General features: G+C 33.5%; 1 protein-coding gene and 1 long non-coding RNA gene across 4 annotated transcripts in view; both read left to right on the top strand.

The window, feature by feature from the left end:
* Nucleotides 1-10317, top strand: part of LOC127852760 (uncharacterized) — a 51971-nt gene extending 41654 nt beyond the window's left edge. The window contains exon 5 of the long non-coding RNA XR_008036250.1: nt 10070-10317. This is a non-coding gene — a long non-coding RNA (uncharacterized LOC127852760). The remainder of the gene's footprint in view (nt 1-10069) is intronic.
* Nucleotides 1-18650, top strand: part of LOC127852756 (uncharacterized) — a 224627-nt gene that overhangs the window by 185006 nt on the left and 20971 nt on the right. The gene's annotated exons all lie outside the window — the stretch shown is intronic.

Here is an 18650-nt window from a genome sequence, read left to right as displayed (position 1 = left end):
TAAGACTTATGATGTATATTAGTTGGGCATTCTACACTTCTTAGCTCACATGCACACGGGTTCATGATGAGCTTTTGTGATCACCTTCTGTAATTTGTGCTTTATCAGTCAAAATTTATCTTAGCCCTCTGGAGGCCACATTTATTATCCAACCTTCACAAATCTTGGTCAGAACATTTATCATAATGATAGCTCAATATAATTTGGAATTGTTGTGAATAGTCGTTAAACATATCCGCCAGTGGGTAGGGCAGTTTTCCTTATATGGCTATAATGAAATCGTGTTTACAAACCTAGAAGACACAATTCAAGCTCACCAGAGCACAACGTGCTAATGGTGAGCTTTTATGATCGCCTTTTGTCCATTGTGCGTCGTCAGTCATCACTATTTGCCTTCTTTACACTCTAGAGGCCACATGTATTGTCTTATCTTCATGAAATGTTGGTGGATATGTTGTAAGAAGATTTGTCCCAATGATATCTTGGCCGAGTTCGAAACTAGGTCATGTTAGGTTTACAACTAGGTCTCCTGGTCAATTAACGAAAAGCTTGAGAACACTCAAGAAGTCACATATATAGTCTAATCTTCATGAAACTTGGTGAGAATATGCGTTCATATGATATATCAGCTGAGTTTGAACATGGGTTCGGGTTTGTTTAAAAACATTGTTGCAATGAGTGGGGCAATTCTCCTTATATGGCTGTGGTAAAACTTCGTTAAAAGTTGCGAAGAAGTCAAATTTATGATCCAATCTTCATGAAACATGGTCAGAACATTTGTTCTAATTATATCTCAGCTGAGTTTGAATTTAGTTTCAGTCTGTTGAACAAACATGGGGCAGTTTGCTTTATATGGCTGCATAAATATTTTGTTGACCCATTGATTGTCAAATCTTCATGAACGTTTGTTCTAATGATATATGGGCTGATTTAAAAAATGGTTTCAGTTCATTGAAAAACATGGCCTTTGGGGAGAGGATGTGGCAGTTGTCCATAAATATCTATTGTAAAACCTTGTTACAACTCAAGAAGTCATATTTTTGTCTCCTACCGGTTTCAACCAGAATTTTGACGTAGGAACAAAATGAAATGGCGTGCATAATCTCCATATTGCCATCTATCCATGTTTCAAGTTTCATGAAAACAATATGAAGAACTTTTAAAGTTATCGCAAGATCCAGAAAAGTGTAATAGACAGACTGACTGACAGACAGAGCGCAAACCATTAGTCCCCTCCGGTTTCACCGGTAGGGGACAATAATGTAAGTAATGAAAATACACGTGCATACATCTGCATATATGGTTTTACAACAATTATCATAACCAATCAGTGTTGTTATGATTTGTTGTCATGTATGAGCACATTAATATCTATTCATAATTTGCATAACAGTGTACATAATAATTCACAGTACAGAAAATAATAGAAAAGAAATTAAACAAAATAATTATTTTTTAGTTTTCAAATCTAGGAGATATATTTTATTTTTCACAATAAATAGCAGTATTTTATGAATAGGTTTACTCAGTTATGCCATAAATAAATACGGGATTAATATGAAAGATGTGGAAAAATAAATTTAAAGATGAATTTTTATTAAAGCAATAACTAGAACATTAAGCATCAACATGTCATGATTGTTATCTCGTTTGTCAACCTCGAAATTGCAAAAAAATAAACATTGAAGAAACGAGCATTTCAATCATAGTTACGTAGGTTGCAGTGCATCAGAGAGCTATTTGATCACTGTCAGTATCAGTTGTACAGGGCCGTTACCCAGAGTTATAAATCTTAACACAATTCAAACGTGGCGGATAAATAGGCCACGAACAAAGTCTGTGTTCATTTTGTTTTGTTTTTCATGTCTGTTTATTAGCTTGGCTTTTTTCAGATAAAACCCGAGCTATTGTCATATCCAACTCGTCGTGTCGTCTGACGTCCGCGTCATGCTAAAAACTTGACATTTTACTCTAAAATAGAAGTGCTTCCACCCACAGCTTTGAAACTTTATTTGTAGATGCACCTTGATGAGTTCTACGCAACACCCAGTCAAAGGTCAAGGTCATTTGGACCTCTAAAAAAATCACTAATTCAAAACTGTACCTGCAGCCGAGCGTTGGTATCATTGATGCGGTGCTCTTTTTTTAGTATAGTCGCATAACAATTCAATAATGACCCGTATATTATGTTCTATCAGCGATTTTTTCCTTTGTAGCGTAATGACGTATTGTTCATGGAGAACACACAGTAACAACCAAAGTTCATATATGTTTTCATCGAGATTCATTCTGTTGAATATTTTCTAACACAACGCTTGCTAATGTTCATGAAATACAATTTTACAGTGCGTCGTTCAACATGGCCACCACGTCAAAAAGACGTGACAAATCTCAAAGTTCTTTTCAGATCTTACTTCAAGATTTCCAATTTTGCCCAAACCTCTACATTTTGTCTACAGGTTAATTTGCATATATTTCCTTTATAACTTTGATTGGCCATTAGTTACATGCTTATTGTTGATTGGTTGAATTGCTTAATGTACTAGAGAGAATAATTTATTATGTATTTACATGCTTGTCGAATACTCCAAAATTTAATGTCTTGGTGATGATATAAAGTTTTACCGTTATGTTTGCCGGTGCAATACTTTGTGTAACCTATGCAAATAAGGCTTTTTGGCAGGGTTGGCACCAATCGATCGCCTCCGGTTTTAACCGGCGGTTTTTACCGGTAAAAACCGCCCCGGTCAATACTCCCGAAGTGGTCATTACTGGTCATTACTGGTCGATTGAACTTTACCCCCAAATTTAATTTATATTTAATGCCTAATTAAACAATATTGATAATATAAATTAAACAGACATGTTGCCAATAATGTCTGTAGCTATTAATACCCACTATTTTATACTTGTTCATGTAATGTGTAGGCCAATCTCTCAAAATTTTGCAAATAAGTCAAAGTTGGTCAATTGGATTTTTCTGGTTGATTGAACTTTTTTCAATTCTAATGAATTATGATGCTCAGATAATTCTGTGCTCGATTCAACATGAACCTTTAAATCACTGTGTATGAGTTGTTCCTCATACCCCACTGTCCCCACAGTCTTCTAATAGTCTTCTTACCTATACAGGTTGGGGCACCCAAAACTGATAATAGGGCCTTAAATTGCACCTTTTTGACACAATCCTTACTTGTGATGTATTCTTGCATTGATTTCTTTAAATACTTTATAAACAAAATAATGAAAAACCTTTAAAATTTATTGATATAAGAATATAAAAACATAATAAGAAATAATTATTAAAAGAAAAAAATAATTAAAAAAGAAGAGTACACCCACAATTGGAAAACATTATTTGTTGGCAAAGTCAAGAACTTTGATTGTTTATTCATTTGGATACCAATTGAACCTTTTAATATGAGAGGGAAAAAAAAACACACTCTCAATACAGAAAGGAAACAAGTTAGAAGTAACTATTAAATTAATAGCAAGCACAATGTAATCTTCTTTTGTGTGAGTGATATGAAATAGCCTAAGGGCAGATTTGCTTAATTGTCAATATCAGAGACATAACACTGCATGCATTTTATTACGAACTAAGAGGCCAGATTTATAACCCTAGAATACACAATAGTTCTGTTTGTCCATCTGCTTATCAAATAGATATATCAATAAATAAGTGAAATGCTATGGTACCTACAATAGTAATAATACTTTAGTAACAGATGTGATACACTGAGATAAAGATATTGCCTTAGTCCTTATGTATTTGAGGCTGTTTCCATAAATAAGCTTTAAAGATTTTTAAATAACTCAGAAAAAAGTTTATCAATAACAGAATAATTATTGATTAAATATAAAATGGCTCCTTTGTAATGTTTAAATGCTACAATTTTCAATCGACCAGTAAAGACCAGTAATGACCAGTATTGATCAGTTTTAACCGGGTATTGACCGCCGGCCTGGTCAATACTCAATTGACCGGTCAATATGCCAACCCTGCTTTTTGGTGACCCGTTCATCTGGGCTATTTCAATGACTATATGGGGTAATACTAATCTTATGTCTATATGTTGATCCTTTCGTTAATTGAACGCTTTGTTAAGTATATGGTCTCTTGATTCTCTTATCTAAACAGTCTTGGAATTAATTGTTTTAGGCACTAGCCCAACCGGGCTACCAGCTTGGAAATCTCACTAGCCCGACTCAATTTCAACTATCCCGAAATAAAAGTAATAATTCTTTACATTGTTAACTATGTTTGTATTGAATAAACATAGAACAATAAAGATTAAACAAGTAAACACTTGATTCTGTTTTATTCACAGTTAATGTATGACAAAAAAATTAACACAAGGTCTCCAGACATCTCCATTCTATCATGATCATTGTCTGAGTCACTGACATCCAGGTCTGACATGTCAGGTATGCTCTTAAAGGCTGCCTGAAAACAACAACAACGTTATAACATGATATGAATTTTCCACTCAAATATCTGAAAAAAGTAAATGAAATGTCAAATACCTGTGCTGCTCTGCGTAAGAAGTAGAATAAGAAGGTAACATTTCTGCCCTAACTTTTGAGTCTTCTTAATCTGAAACGACATTTGTAGCAGTAGTTCCATTATCAAGCCATATCTGTGTTGTCGCCGATTGTACCAGCATCTAAAATGCTGTATGATAGCACATTGGAATTTTAATTTTTGATGTCTGAATTCGTTCCTTGACAGATTAATTTTATCTGTTAAAAATATACTTGTAAGTTAGAGCATGATATTAAATTGCATGTTGCTTTTGTACATTACTTATGAAATGCACTCAGAGCTCCAGATAAGGTTTTGTGAAATTCTTAAATAACTACCACATTTTCAAAAAGAATTCTTAACTCTGAAATTTTATTCTTAACGTTACTACTAAGTTTTGGAAAATAATTCTTATTTTTTCTTAATGACCTACAAATAAATAATAATGGTTATTTTCATGCAAAAAAAATCAAAATAAACATACTAGCAACTTTATTTATACGAACTCAACAGTGTCTTTTCAGTCTTATACAATTTTATTTTTCCAATACCTTCATTTGCCCAAACTGTGCTTAGATTGCATGCCTTAGATGCATTTTTACATATTTCACATTCAAAACGGGTCTCCCCTACAATCTTTTCAACGATTAGCCACTTGTACCCTCCACTTGTTCAATGTTTTTTGTGTGTTTAAGTTTAAACCCGTTGTGTCGCGTTTTTGTTTAGCTTTTCCGACCGTGTCAGCAACTGAACATACAACATTGTATAAGATCTTTTCTATAATGTCTTTCTAAAGATTTAACTTCGGCTCACTTTGCATAAAATATGTTAAAAGTGTGTTTTTGGACCCTTTGCAGTTTTTTAGGACGCTCTGGGCGCTGCCATTGTTTTTTGACAGATAGACTGTACACGCCGCTTTTATTGGACAAAAAAGGGCTTCGCTAAACAAACCCGATAACCATTCTATATAAGCACTGCAAAGATCCTGATTACGCGAAAAGAACTCAATAAAAATCGATACGAACCGATGTAAAAATAATATTCGTAACTTGATTTTGTAATTCTTAATGGTACGACAAGATTTTAAAATAAATACGTAACGGACTTGAAAATAATTGGTAATTACGAAAATACGACCCTTATCTGGAGCTCTGGCACTTACCAGCCAGTCAGCTGGCTCAGAATCAAAGTCCTCAATACAAAACGAAGCCATGACCCATTATTTTTCCGTAATGGTTGGAATTTTCATTTCATTGACTGTTCATAATTTATGTTGCAACCTTCATTGTCATTTTCCAGTCGATGTTTGTATGTTGCGCCCTCAAAATATCGCAGAAAGACATTAAAACAAATTTATCGCTGCGAGTTCTCCACCCAGTAATGATACTAGTTATAGCGTCTCGCGAGGTTGACTTACACCACTGTTTAATAAGCGTCTAATCAATGATTGCTCAAGAGAAATAACAAATGCAGTTTTGAATAAGCGTCTTTATGAATCTATTTCGGACATGTTACTAAGTTCGGACACGAAAAATTGCACTCGACCGATCGGGCTACCGGCTTAGAATTTTCACTCGACCGACGAAAAAATCACTCAACTTGGTCGACGGTCGAGTGGGTTACGTCCAAGACTGTCTAAATGTATTTTCAATTTGTTGACATATGTTTACTGCTATTGATAAACCTTCCGATATGTTTAACCATGTCCTACATGCACGGAATGAACCCTCAAATATTTTGAACACTTATTATTTTGATATAAGATCTGAATATTGATGTAAATAAACTTTTAACATTTTCGTAGGTATCATTAATTATAACAGTTATTTTATTTATAAATTGCTCAAACATATTATTTGAATAATATCTCCTTCTTAATTTCTATCATTTGTTATACTATATAAATATAACTAATTTATTTATTTATCTCTGCGGGGTTATTACGTCACACCTTCTTCATTAAGAACCGGAAAACAGCACTTTCCCAATAAAGAAAAAACTACAAATTTCCCAATTGCTGTAAAAAAAAAATCCCAATTGAAGGTAAAACAAAATAAAAAAAATCAGTAAAATGCTACATTAAGTAAGTTTCCCTATGCAGCTTAATGCCTTTTACCCAAGTAAATATAATATTGACAACTTAACAACACTTAGATAGCAATTTTTATGAATTTGGGAGAAAAAAAACAAATTGCAAATTTTAAGACTTCACGACACAAATGTTCCCAATTTCATATTTTTAGCTCACTTGTCAGGATGTGACATGGTGAGCTTATGTGACAGTGCGATGTCCGGAGTCCATTGTGCGTGCGTGTGTGTGTGCGTCAACAATTTGTTTGTGTAGACAGTAGAGACCACAGTTTTCATCCAATCTTTATTGTCACGTAATTACGTATCGTTCGTGGAAAACACACAGTAACAAACAAAGTTCATTTCCGTTTTCATCGTGATTTATTTCTGTTGAATATATATATATAATATATATATATATATATATATAACACAACGCTTACTATTGCTCGTGAAATACAATTTTACAGCGCGGCGGCCAATTGGCCGCCACGTGATTGGCCGCCACGTCAAGACAGCGTGACTGCTCTGCTCGATTGTCAAACTAGGACTCTCGAATTCTTTCTAACAACAAAACACAGCATTTTATTCCAAGGTACATGAACATAAAATTTAGATATTTCCTATCTCATTCTTGGTTGGTTAACTGTTCTCTTACCCCGATTTTCTAAACCCACCCCTTCGAATAACCCTTGTTCATTGGATGGATCGCTTATACACCTACCACATGTCACAGCAGAAGAGTGAATTATACAATTATCACTTTGGGAACAGGAGACCTCATTTCATTTGCATACTTGATCATAAAAACAGATGCTCTCTATGGACAAACCACGTTAGAAGTGTGAAACCTAACACTCCTATAATCGATTACGTAAACCCCGATACCCATTAGATACACACTCAATCCGAACTTACATTTGTTATGTACATTGGGAAATTGGATATTTCAATTATTTAAATTTCATTATATTCCATATCTGAATTGGGGCTTGTTATGTACGAGCCGAATGTTCCCGATAATTGAACTACATTGGAGAAATGAAACCATACTTCCATAATCAATTTTTCAAACTTCATTACATGTCCCTTCCGGACTGACATCTGTTATGTTAATTCCTAAATACCCGCAACATACAGCAACGTTAAATACTCAAACATATTATTAAAATATTTCCCTATTATTAAATCTATCTGTACTTAAATTTATATACCGTTATGTTACATTATAAAAATTGGTCAGAATGTTTATCTTGATGAAATCTGGGGTGGGAATGTATTTGGGTCATCTGGGGTCAAAAACTAGGTCACTAGGTCAAATAATAAAAAAACTTGTGTAGACAATGGAGGTCACAGTTTTCATCCAATATTTATATAATTAGGTCAGAATGTTTATCTTGATGAAATATGGGTTGGGATTGTATTTATGTAATCTGGGGTCAAACCTAGGTCACTAGGTCAAATAATAGGAAAAACCTTTTGTAGACAATAGAGGTCACATTTTTCATCCAATCTTTATGAAATTCGGTCAGAATGTTTATCTTAATGAATCTGGGTTGGGATTTTATTTTGGTTATCTGGGGTCAAAAACTAGGTCACTAGGTCAAATAATAAAAAAACCTTGTGTAGACAATAGAGGTCACAGTTTTCATCCAATCTTTATGAAATTTGGTCAGAATGTTTATCTTGATCAAATCGGGATTGGAATTGTATTTGGGTCTTCTGGGGTCAAAAACGTGGTCACTAGATCAAATAATAGAAAAACCTTGTGTAGACAATAGAGGTTATAGTTTTAATCTGATCAGTCTGTCATTCGATGTGTGTCCCAAAACTTTAACCTTGGTTAACGTTTTGTAATAACTTTTGCATTATTGAAGATAGCAACTTGATGTTTGGCATACATGTGTAACTCTAGCAAGCCCAGCAGATATTATCTTATCAGTGGAAGATCTAGAAAAATCAGCTAATCTGCATAGTGGTTCTATTACAACTTATTTTAATAAACATCTTTATTAAAATCAAATTAATATCAATGCAGATTGAAATAATTTTTTTTTTATCTTTTATATGATATAAATTTTAATAATCTTTAATTTATATTCGCTGCTGAACAATCTTCATTGGATTCAAATACAACGTCTGTGTCCAATTTCCCTTGTTTACTGCATTTTCGAGTATCTGCGCTGACCTCCGGTTGTTTACAATACATTTGCGACCTGACAAGGTTATTTGAATATTAATGATGTCGATATATTTAGGTTCACCAATCAAAAACGTTTCCGAAGATATTCGCGAAATTGTGCTATGTTAAGTCTACGCGACGAAAAGTAGTTCAAAAGTTATGAAAGTTTCTTGTGTGTTATTTTTTTGATTTCGTATAGAAAATCACAAAATATAAGCTCTAATCTTTCTTTTGGTACCAGAATTATAAATTGGAAACAATATTAAGTACGTATCATTTATCATTACAAACCACGTGTTGGGGGAGTTTTCAACGAGGCCAGAGGTCGAAATAGCGGCGCCATATTGGAAAATTTGTTTAAGCTGATAGCATGATCAATAACCGTGATTTCTTCAAAAACTACTTTATATAAACCTAGAAAAACGATAGCAATCAAATGGTAAGTTATATTTTATTTTAATTATATCATTTTTATGTTGATTTCCCTTTATTCATTACAAAACAGACGATAAAATTTCATTCAGATTGGTCGTGTGGATATTCGTACCGAGTTTCAACAGTCTGCTGTCAAAATTATCTATTTATTGCATTTATGTTGCAAAATATGTAAAACTGAATGCAAATAAACACAACCAAAGTATTTAAATGTGTTTCTAAGTATATATTTAATGTCAAATGACCTATATTTGTAATGTTTAATGTGTATGAAATACTTGATTTAATTTGTTTATTTTAAACTCAGTACGTTCGTACCATTGACTGGCATTGTGTTTTTGTTCTCATTAATTTTTTTATAGTTTAATTTGTGGACTCGAACGTTTTTTCTTTATTTTAGAAAATATGAAAAAAACAGCAACATTCATCGTTATTTTAAATAATGAATAATGCCTTGTTACAGTTTAATTTAATTGTTGTTGTTTTTAATACATTCAAAATCGGTACTGACTACAGTGTTTTGTATGTTCAAAGTATTTGTAACTGATAATTGGTGGTTAAGGAATTTAGACAGATAATGGTTTACATTGAAGGAGTTATTTTTAACAAATCCTAGAATTTTATATTTATATTACATTAAACCACATGAGTTTGAAAATGTATCCATAAAGCCAATCTAATTGCTAAATAATAAAAAATATAACCCTATATAGTATAGTCAATATATTATATAGGGGTATATATTTTGTTTATGTAGCCATAAGATAAGCTTTATGGATATAATTTTAAACTCCTGTGATTAAACATTGAAAACTAAAACTATATTTATTTTAGCACAATTTCATTGTTTAATTCAGGATCAGCTGGGGATATAACACAATGGCCGAGTTATCCTGACCATTCTGTGAACAGCAGAACATAACCAATTGTGATCTGCAGAATGAGAAAATTAGCAAATTTAAACATGATTTTGCACTACCAAATGGACTTGGACTACATTGAATGTTAAGTTTTTTATATTATTGACATATTGTGTGATTTTGTTGTATTTTGTGATGTCTATTTGAGAAAAAAAGTCGAAAATAAAAATATATTTTGTGTGATATTAATGTTTCATTCTCTTCATTATTGTTCATACTATGCAAAAACTAAGTAAAGAAATAAAAAGAGCATGAAAAAATACATAAAACTGCCAAATTTGAACTCTGTATCTTCTTTAGAACAAAAGTTATGTCAATTTCTCTGTAATAACATAAGGCAAAGGTGCTGCGATTTATCGCATTTACTATGTAGTAATAAGTACCAATATTTTCCAATAAATCGACAAAATTTACATGACAAAAAATTGTCATAACTTCTTTTTTGGTGGGGATATTTTAACAATTCAAACTGTTTTGGAAAGCTTTTTGAAATATCTATCTAGCTAAATTAATAAAACTAATGTATGTGAATTTTTTCAATTTAACAGGGGTTGCTAGTAACTCATGGAGCTGCCGATTTTGAGTGGTGAAAGGTCAAGGTCAAATTTATGGCTTCAAAGCGGCGCAATAGGGGGCATTGTGTTTTTGACAAACACATATCTTGTTAATCTTGAAAAACAAATCTAGAGGTCACAGTTTTCATCATGTCTTAATGTATTAAATAATGAAATCAGGTTTGGGATTGTATATGGGTCTGATAGAATTTAAGTTGATGCAGCAAGGTTAGTCAGGTGAGCGATTCAGGGCAATCTTGGCCCTCTTGTTTATTATGTCCCCCAGTCTACAGTACAGCTCACGCGGAACAAACATATTTCGCGATCCGCGCAGTCAAGGTGCAACGAGTCGGTGCCTAGTTGGCCGTTGAAGCCGCGTCAGTACGCGACAGCATGTCGCATTTCGGCGCGATGCTTCTCATCTGTCCGCTGAGACATGCTGAGGCAAGCCATGATCCGCGATTTGATGCCGAGTCAATGCGCATCATAAAATAAAAATCTTTTAAAAATGAGTAGTTAGTCAAATTGTTTAAAATAACAGTTATAATAATAGTTAAAAACATTATTTTTTAATGTATCTATTACTGCATACTTACTATTTTTCTCGTCGCTACTCATTACCCGATAATCCCGTATATTCCAGTGTTAAATCAAATTCGGGTAAATATTTACGATAAGAGTGCTCAAGAATTTCAAGAAACACAAAGATTGGCCATTTTTCTTGAGTATCAAATAAATTTCGGCATTTGTTACTATTTAAAAATGTGATGAAATAACATCCAATCAGGGCGCGCAAATCCCCTGACGTGATGTTCATGTTTTTATGCAACACAAAATACAAATTGCCAATTTCAGTGCGACGTTCTAAATGTCTGCATAATTTTTATTGAGACAAAGGATAAGGCACTTTTTTATTTACGCTATAATCTAATTGTTAATGTTGCGTTGGCACTAAAATTGAGAAGCGTGTTTCGGATTACAAAATGAATAGTGCTCATTTGGGAATTGAACACAACATTTACAGTTGTGCGTAATTAATTCAACGATTATTCGTTAAAGCGCATTATGTGTCAAATGTATTTGAGGACGTGATATGATATAATTAGTCTATAAAGCATCATATAAAAATCATATCCGCTTATTAAAACGTGAAAATAATAACTATGAAAGTAGCGTAAATTTAGTTTTCTACGCAACACAAATGTACATGTAGGTGTATATCTTTTCACTCAATCCGCCGCGTGCGCATGCGGCGTATTTATTCCGCGCAAGAAAGCGAGGTTAATACAAACTCGGAACCGTTGCGCAGAGCAATGCCGAGTGCCTCGGTGAGACGCAGCAAGAACACATGACGCAGCCATCAAGTACTAACGATTCTGGCCGTGGCGTGACCGAGGGTTATTTTGGTTCCACGTGGGCTGTACTATATACTGCAGGACATATTGTTTTTGCCCTGTCTGTTTGTTTGTTTGTGGGTTTGTTTGTTTGTTTGTGTCAAACTTTAACATTCCCCATATTTTTTGCAATATTGAAGATTTATATTTGGCATGCATGTGTATCTCAAGAAGCTGCACATTTTGAGTGGTGAACGGTCAAGGTCAACCTTTTAATGTCAAATACATGTAAGGGACATGCATGCAGTGTTTCAAAAACAAATGCACTATTTTTAGCTCACCTGAGCACAACGTGCTCATGGTGAGCTATTGTGATCGCCTTTTGTCCGTCGTGCGTTGTGCGTCGTACGTCGTCAACATTTACCTTGTTAACACTCAAAAGGTCACATTTATTGTCCAATCTTCATGAAACTTGGTTAGAACATGTGTCTCAATAATATCTTGGACGAGTTTGAAAATGGTTCCGGTTGGTTAAAAAACATGGCCGCCAGGGGGCGTGGCAGTTTTCCTTATATGGCTAAAGTAAAACCTTGTTAACACTCTACAAGTCACATTTTTAGCCAATCGTCATGAAACTTGGTCAAAACATGTGTCCCAATAATGTCTTGGCCGAGTAAGAAAATGGTTTCAGTTGCATAAAAAATGTGGCCGCCATCGGACAGGGCAGTTTTCCTTATATGGCTTTACTGTATTGTAAAACCTTGTTAACACTCTAGAAGTCACATTTGTGGTCCAATGCTCATGAAACTTGGTCAGAATATTTGAACTAATAATATCTGGGAAAAGATCAAAAATGGTTGAGATCAGTTAAAAAACATGGCCGCAAGGGGGCGTGGAATTTTTCCTAAAATGGCTATTTACTACAAAACCTTGTTAACACTCTAGAAGTCACATTTATTATCCGATCTTTATGAAACTTGATCAGAACATTAGTTCTAACAATAGCTCAAGTGAGTTTGAAAATGGTTATGGTTTGTTGAAAAACATGGCCGCCAGGGGGGGAGCAGTTGTCCTTATATGGCTTTAGTGAAAACTTGTTGACACTATATTAGCCACATTTATTGGCCAATCTTCATTAAACTTGGTCAGAACATTTGTCCCAATGAAATTTTGCCAGACATTGAAGCTGGGTCATATGAGCTCAAAGACAAGGTCACAAGGTCAAATATAAAAAAAACATGTTAAAAGTCACTTTTTTGGTCCAAAATAATCTTCATGAATCAACTTGCATTTTTTTCAGAATAGTCTAGTTCCTTTGGCTTTTAGGTAAGCGTCTTAGGGCCTGATGGCCCTCTTGTTACTGTTCCCAATTGGGCAAAAAAAAATCGCTGTCTTTTATTATTATGTTCATTAACAGTCACTTTTTTTAATGGCTGGCATTCATTGAAATGAACCTGAACAACAAACAGAATCATATAACGCAACAGAACAGTTTTTAGTTTTTCATATCTTTACAGAATGAAGGTCATTAAAGGTAAACTGCACATATTAAATAAACATCTGTGACTAATTCCAACTATTTCAAATTGTAATTTTGATTTACCATATTGAACATTCTATATATATATGAACTGTCTATATATATATGAAGTGGTCAGTGGCTTGTTATTTATTGCTGGCAGAAGTCAAAAACAGCGACGGACAAAAATAAAGACAATGCAGATAAATACCGAACAAAGGGCAAAGTAAGCAAATAATTTCATAAAATGACATGTCTTTGTTTTAGATCTTTAATTTATGACAAAGGACTTTTAATCCATTGGAATACTAGTGAAGAAAATCACTGGTTTTCATCGTCAGTGTTTTGTTTTTCGTTCACATACGGTATCGTTATACAGCCCACTTCCCAATTAAAACAGTATATATCATTCCCAAATGGAACCCAACTAGTTGCAAATGAAGGGTTTGCCAAAAATAAAAAAATATATAATACAAATAAATAAAAACACATCTCAATAAATAATTCATCTCCCATCCAACTATTTAAGTCTATCAGTTGAAACTTAGTAAATGCATATCTAATCTTGAAAACATTTATTTTCCCAATTTAAGTCAAAACAGCGCGATTTTTCCAAATGCCAATGAATTTTTACCCATTCCCAAAATTGTGACAAAACACTGATCGCTAGTAGCATGTTTCTGTTATTTGGGATGATATCATAGTTATTTGTACTTTAGTTATTTGAATTTAGTTTTTATTGAGTTCAACGACATACCTTTATAAATCTACATGTTTAAATTAATTTAATATCAATATGTTGACATAGGAAGTTTCTTGTACAATGCTGTAGGGTCGTATTTTATATAAAACAAATTGTCATTCATTGACAGACAAATACTTTAAATGAGTATTAAGACATTATAATTGCATAATTGTCCATAATAGTCTTTCAGCACAAATTAAGATCATTTATGTATAAATAATTCTTGGTGAGTGTTGAATTTAGGTACATGCATATTTATTTAGCGAGGCTTGGTTATACCTAGTATTTGATTTCTTCCATCATCCTCCCTGACATTATGGCTTTTATTTTGAAAGTGGAACAAAACTAAATTGATTTTTTTCCCCAGGAAATAACTACACGAAAAAAATCAAATGGAGTAAATAAAAATAAGAATTTGATGTCAAAGTACTTGGCCCTATTCACCAACCAATTCTTAGACTTAAGAATAATGACAACCCATGCCAAACACGTCGGATGTCAGATATTTCCGTTCCTAATTAGTGAGAACCGATATAATTTTCGAAAATGCCGGTTATTATGTCCATTAAAATTCTATGTTTAAAGATTTATGTTTGTTACAACATGTAAACGAAACTACGTATCGGTCAAAAAAACTTATTTCATTTTAGTGTGCATGAATATTGCAAATTACGATAAAATATTATTAGTTGTAACCTACCAGTCAAGCGCGCTGGCTGTCTAAAGTAAGAATTGGGTTTTTTATGCCCCAGGTGAGATGAACTGGGGTATATTGTTTTTGTCCTGTCCGTCTGTCATTCTGTCTGTCTGTCATTCTGTCCCAAGTTTTGCAATAACAAGGTTAATGTTCGGCAATAACTTTTGCATTATTGAAGATACATGTAGCAACTTGATATTTGGCATGCATATGTATCTCATGGAGCTGCAAATTTTGAGTAGTGAAAGGTCAAGGTCATCCTTCAAAATGAAGGTCAAAAATATGGCTTCAAAGCGGCGCAGTAGGTGGCATAGTGTTTCTGACAAACACATCTCTTGTGTATTGTTCGATATAATCACAATACGGGAACTGTTTCCAACCTTTCAGCAAACTAACAAAGAAAGTTGGGAACCATGCAACCTTCGCTCTTTCCCTTATCTTGTCAAAATTTAAAGTTCAAGTTTCGATTCAAAAAGCATATGTCGTATACTATTCTATTTTTTTGTGTTGTTTAGAAAATACATTTGTCAAAGTACTGTTGTCAAATTACTTACACATACTAATTAGATATTAAAAGATAAATCTTCATTGTGTAATAATTAGTATTGCTTAATTGTTTGCATTATAAAAATGAGGTTTATATACTTGAAAAAGTTATTTCCTTTCTTTTTTTATTTAAGGCAATGGTCCAATCAAATCTGATGAGAGCCTGTAAAATTCCAAAGCTACAGGACCTCCTGCCCTTGGATCCATGTTGTCTCTCACATGGATTAAATAACAAATGGGTTAAAATAAAGGCTAAAATAAATGCGCATGTCATTTACAAACAGTTCTAGATAAAGAATGTTTTGACACTATCATTGTTCAATGCCATACAAGACTGCACTGCATGGTGAGAAACTCTAAACATTACACTTTTAAGAATATTCTTTATTTTTAGAAATTAAAATTATAAATTATCAGGTCAATATGAATACAAGCTTTTACATACTCCGGGCTCACCGCGAGGGCGATGTGGGCGATTTCTTTGTCAAGGACATTACAACTTCACTAATTAGTTGTATAAAGAAGAAGTGACTTCTCCTTCTCATCCTGGACTTTTTGCCAGAAATTGACCGATTTAAATCAATAAGATGTGAAGAAGGGTTGGGAAAAGCAGGAGTCTCTGCCATTTGTTCCCCCAATAACAGGTCACGCACATTTCAACATTGAAATGTACATTCAGGAGCCATTAGACTTCTTGCAATTGTTCATAGTCGTTACTGATACATGTAGATGATGCCTTGATTAATTGCCTTGTGCTATATAACTATGCTTCTGCAAAGTTAAATGGCTCATTATAACAACACTCCAGAATGAGATAAATGGAAGAGAAAACATCTGCTAAAGTAAAGGTTTACTTGTCACTGGCAATAATTATGGGTCTGGTTTCGTTTACCGGTCAGATTTGGAATCTCTACTGTTAAATGAGATGTGATTTGTAACATTTGTATTCATTTGATTCCATGTTCAATTCTTGAAATGTACAAGGAAGTCAAAAGATACTGAGCATTACTGTGTTTTACAAGTTTTATTAGCTTATACACCTTAACAGGTAAAAAAATGAAAAAATCAATGACAAATATGAAAATATACGTTTTTACACTTATGTATAATAATGTATGAAATGCAGCCTTTTCAAACCGACCACCCATTTCAGCCTCTATTATAGAAATAAATACAGCAGTTAAGATGCCTATTTCTATTACATACATACATGTAGCAGGTTAATGGTTAAATATATTAGTTTAACTCAGTAAAATATATCAATAACACAATATTAACACTTAAGTGATTTTAAGCCCCCGCATCGAATGATCAGGGGTATATTGTTTTTGGCCTGTCTCTCATTCTGTCTGTCTGTCATTCTGTCCCATAACTTTAACCTTGGTTAAAGTTTTGCAATAACAAGGTGACAGTTTTGCAATAACTTTTGCATTATTGCAGAGAGCAACTTCATACTTGGCATGCATATGTATCTCATTGAGCTGCTCATTTTGAATGGTGTAAGGTTATGGTCAAGGTCATCCTTCAAGGTCAAATGTAAAATATATGGCTTCAAAGCGGCGTAGTAGAGGGCATTGTGTTTCTGAAAAAAACATCTCTTGTTTTTGTATTTGTTAATGCTTTAGATTATAACACACTGAACGGAAACCCCTTATCCTTAAAGCGGGTATATACGATCTTGTCAAATATTTATTAATTAATATAAAATGTGTAAAAAACTTATTATACATATATTTCAATATAAACTAAAATAAAAGTTAAGAAGAACATGTGTCGAAAAATGCTAAATAAGCCAGATATTTAATTCTGAAATCGAAAAAGGCTGTACAGCCGAATTCGCCAGCATGTATTTCATGCATGTACGATGTGAATCTAAATTTAGTTTAACGGTTCATTTGAAATTCCTGCAGCGATATCGATTCATACGACACACGAACACTTACTAAAAAGACGAATGCATCGGTTATTGTAGGAAAATAATTACGAATTATCTTCGTCACAATCGGCTCGGGGCGCTAATTTGTATTTGCTGTATTTTATGAAATTCGCCTTAAAGGTATAATTTTTCTTGCATATTGTGTGTTATTATAACATATTTGTATCAATATTTTACAATTCAGCACATATAAAAATCGTATATACCCGCTTTAAGGCACTTCTCCCTCAAATTTGAACAAAAGCTTAGCCCTGGTACTTATCCGGGATATTCTGTAATAAAGTGAAATCAACTCATCGGTGGTTTATTTCGAAATTACACGTCTGATGATAAAATAAATCCATATTCCAGAATATGTCTGCTTATAAACAGCCGAATACCGTAAAAACGCAGTCATAAGTTGAGATTTTTTACCTCCAAAATTTGATTAAAATTACGGGATTGACTTATGAGGTCGTCCATGAAAAAAAAATGAAATTCGACGATAATTGATCCCCGCGGCAATTGTTGTTGTATAGAAAACTTGTTGAAATACTACACACGAAATGCCGTCTTTTAACTGATACTTACCAATTAATATAACCACAGTTTGACGCAATATTTCTCTTGTTTTTATTTTCATAATTTAATCCAAAGTTTTCATGTTAGCAGGTGTTTTTTTACAACTGAACGTGTAAACAAAAGATCAAGTCATGTTTAAAATCGAGCCAGAATTGGCAACCTGTGTGAATTGACAGTTTGACGTCATCAAAGGAAAGCTGCTTCCTGTCAAGAAGCCATAAAGCATCACCCTTCTTTCCGATAAAATAGGATTCCTTTAATTTGTGAAGCGACATGGTTAACCAATCGCGAGTTTGTTATTCATTGGTAATCGCCAAATTATGTTTGAGCACGTGCATAGCTCCGCCTTTGAAACTATTATGTAGAACGAAAGTGAGTTAGCGGTATGTTGGTTATGTCAATCATTGTTATAAGAACGTGTTTTACCGAGGCACTAATCAATTGTTTTGATAGTCGGATTAAAAGATACAAAGATTTGATTACAGTGATCACAGTGTGTCATCGGATTAAAAGCTTGTGGATTATTACTAGCGTGGACAATTTAGTGCAAACTTTATAATAATAATTTATCAATTTGACTTACAAATTTGATATGATAAAATGCGTGGAAACGCAAACGTCATGCG

The sequence above is a fragment of the Dreissena polymorpha genome, chromosome 12, assembly GCF_020536995.1.
Source record: "Dreissena polymorpha isolate Duluth1 chromosome 12, UMN_Dpol_1.0, whole genome shotgun sequence".
Taxonomy (NCBI): domain Eukaryota; kingdom Metazoa; phylum Mollusca; class Bivalvia; order Myida; family Dreissenidae; genus Dreissena; species Dreissena polymorpha.
This window is presented reverse-complemented; position numbering and strand designations above follow the sequence as displayed.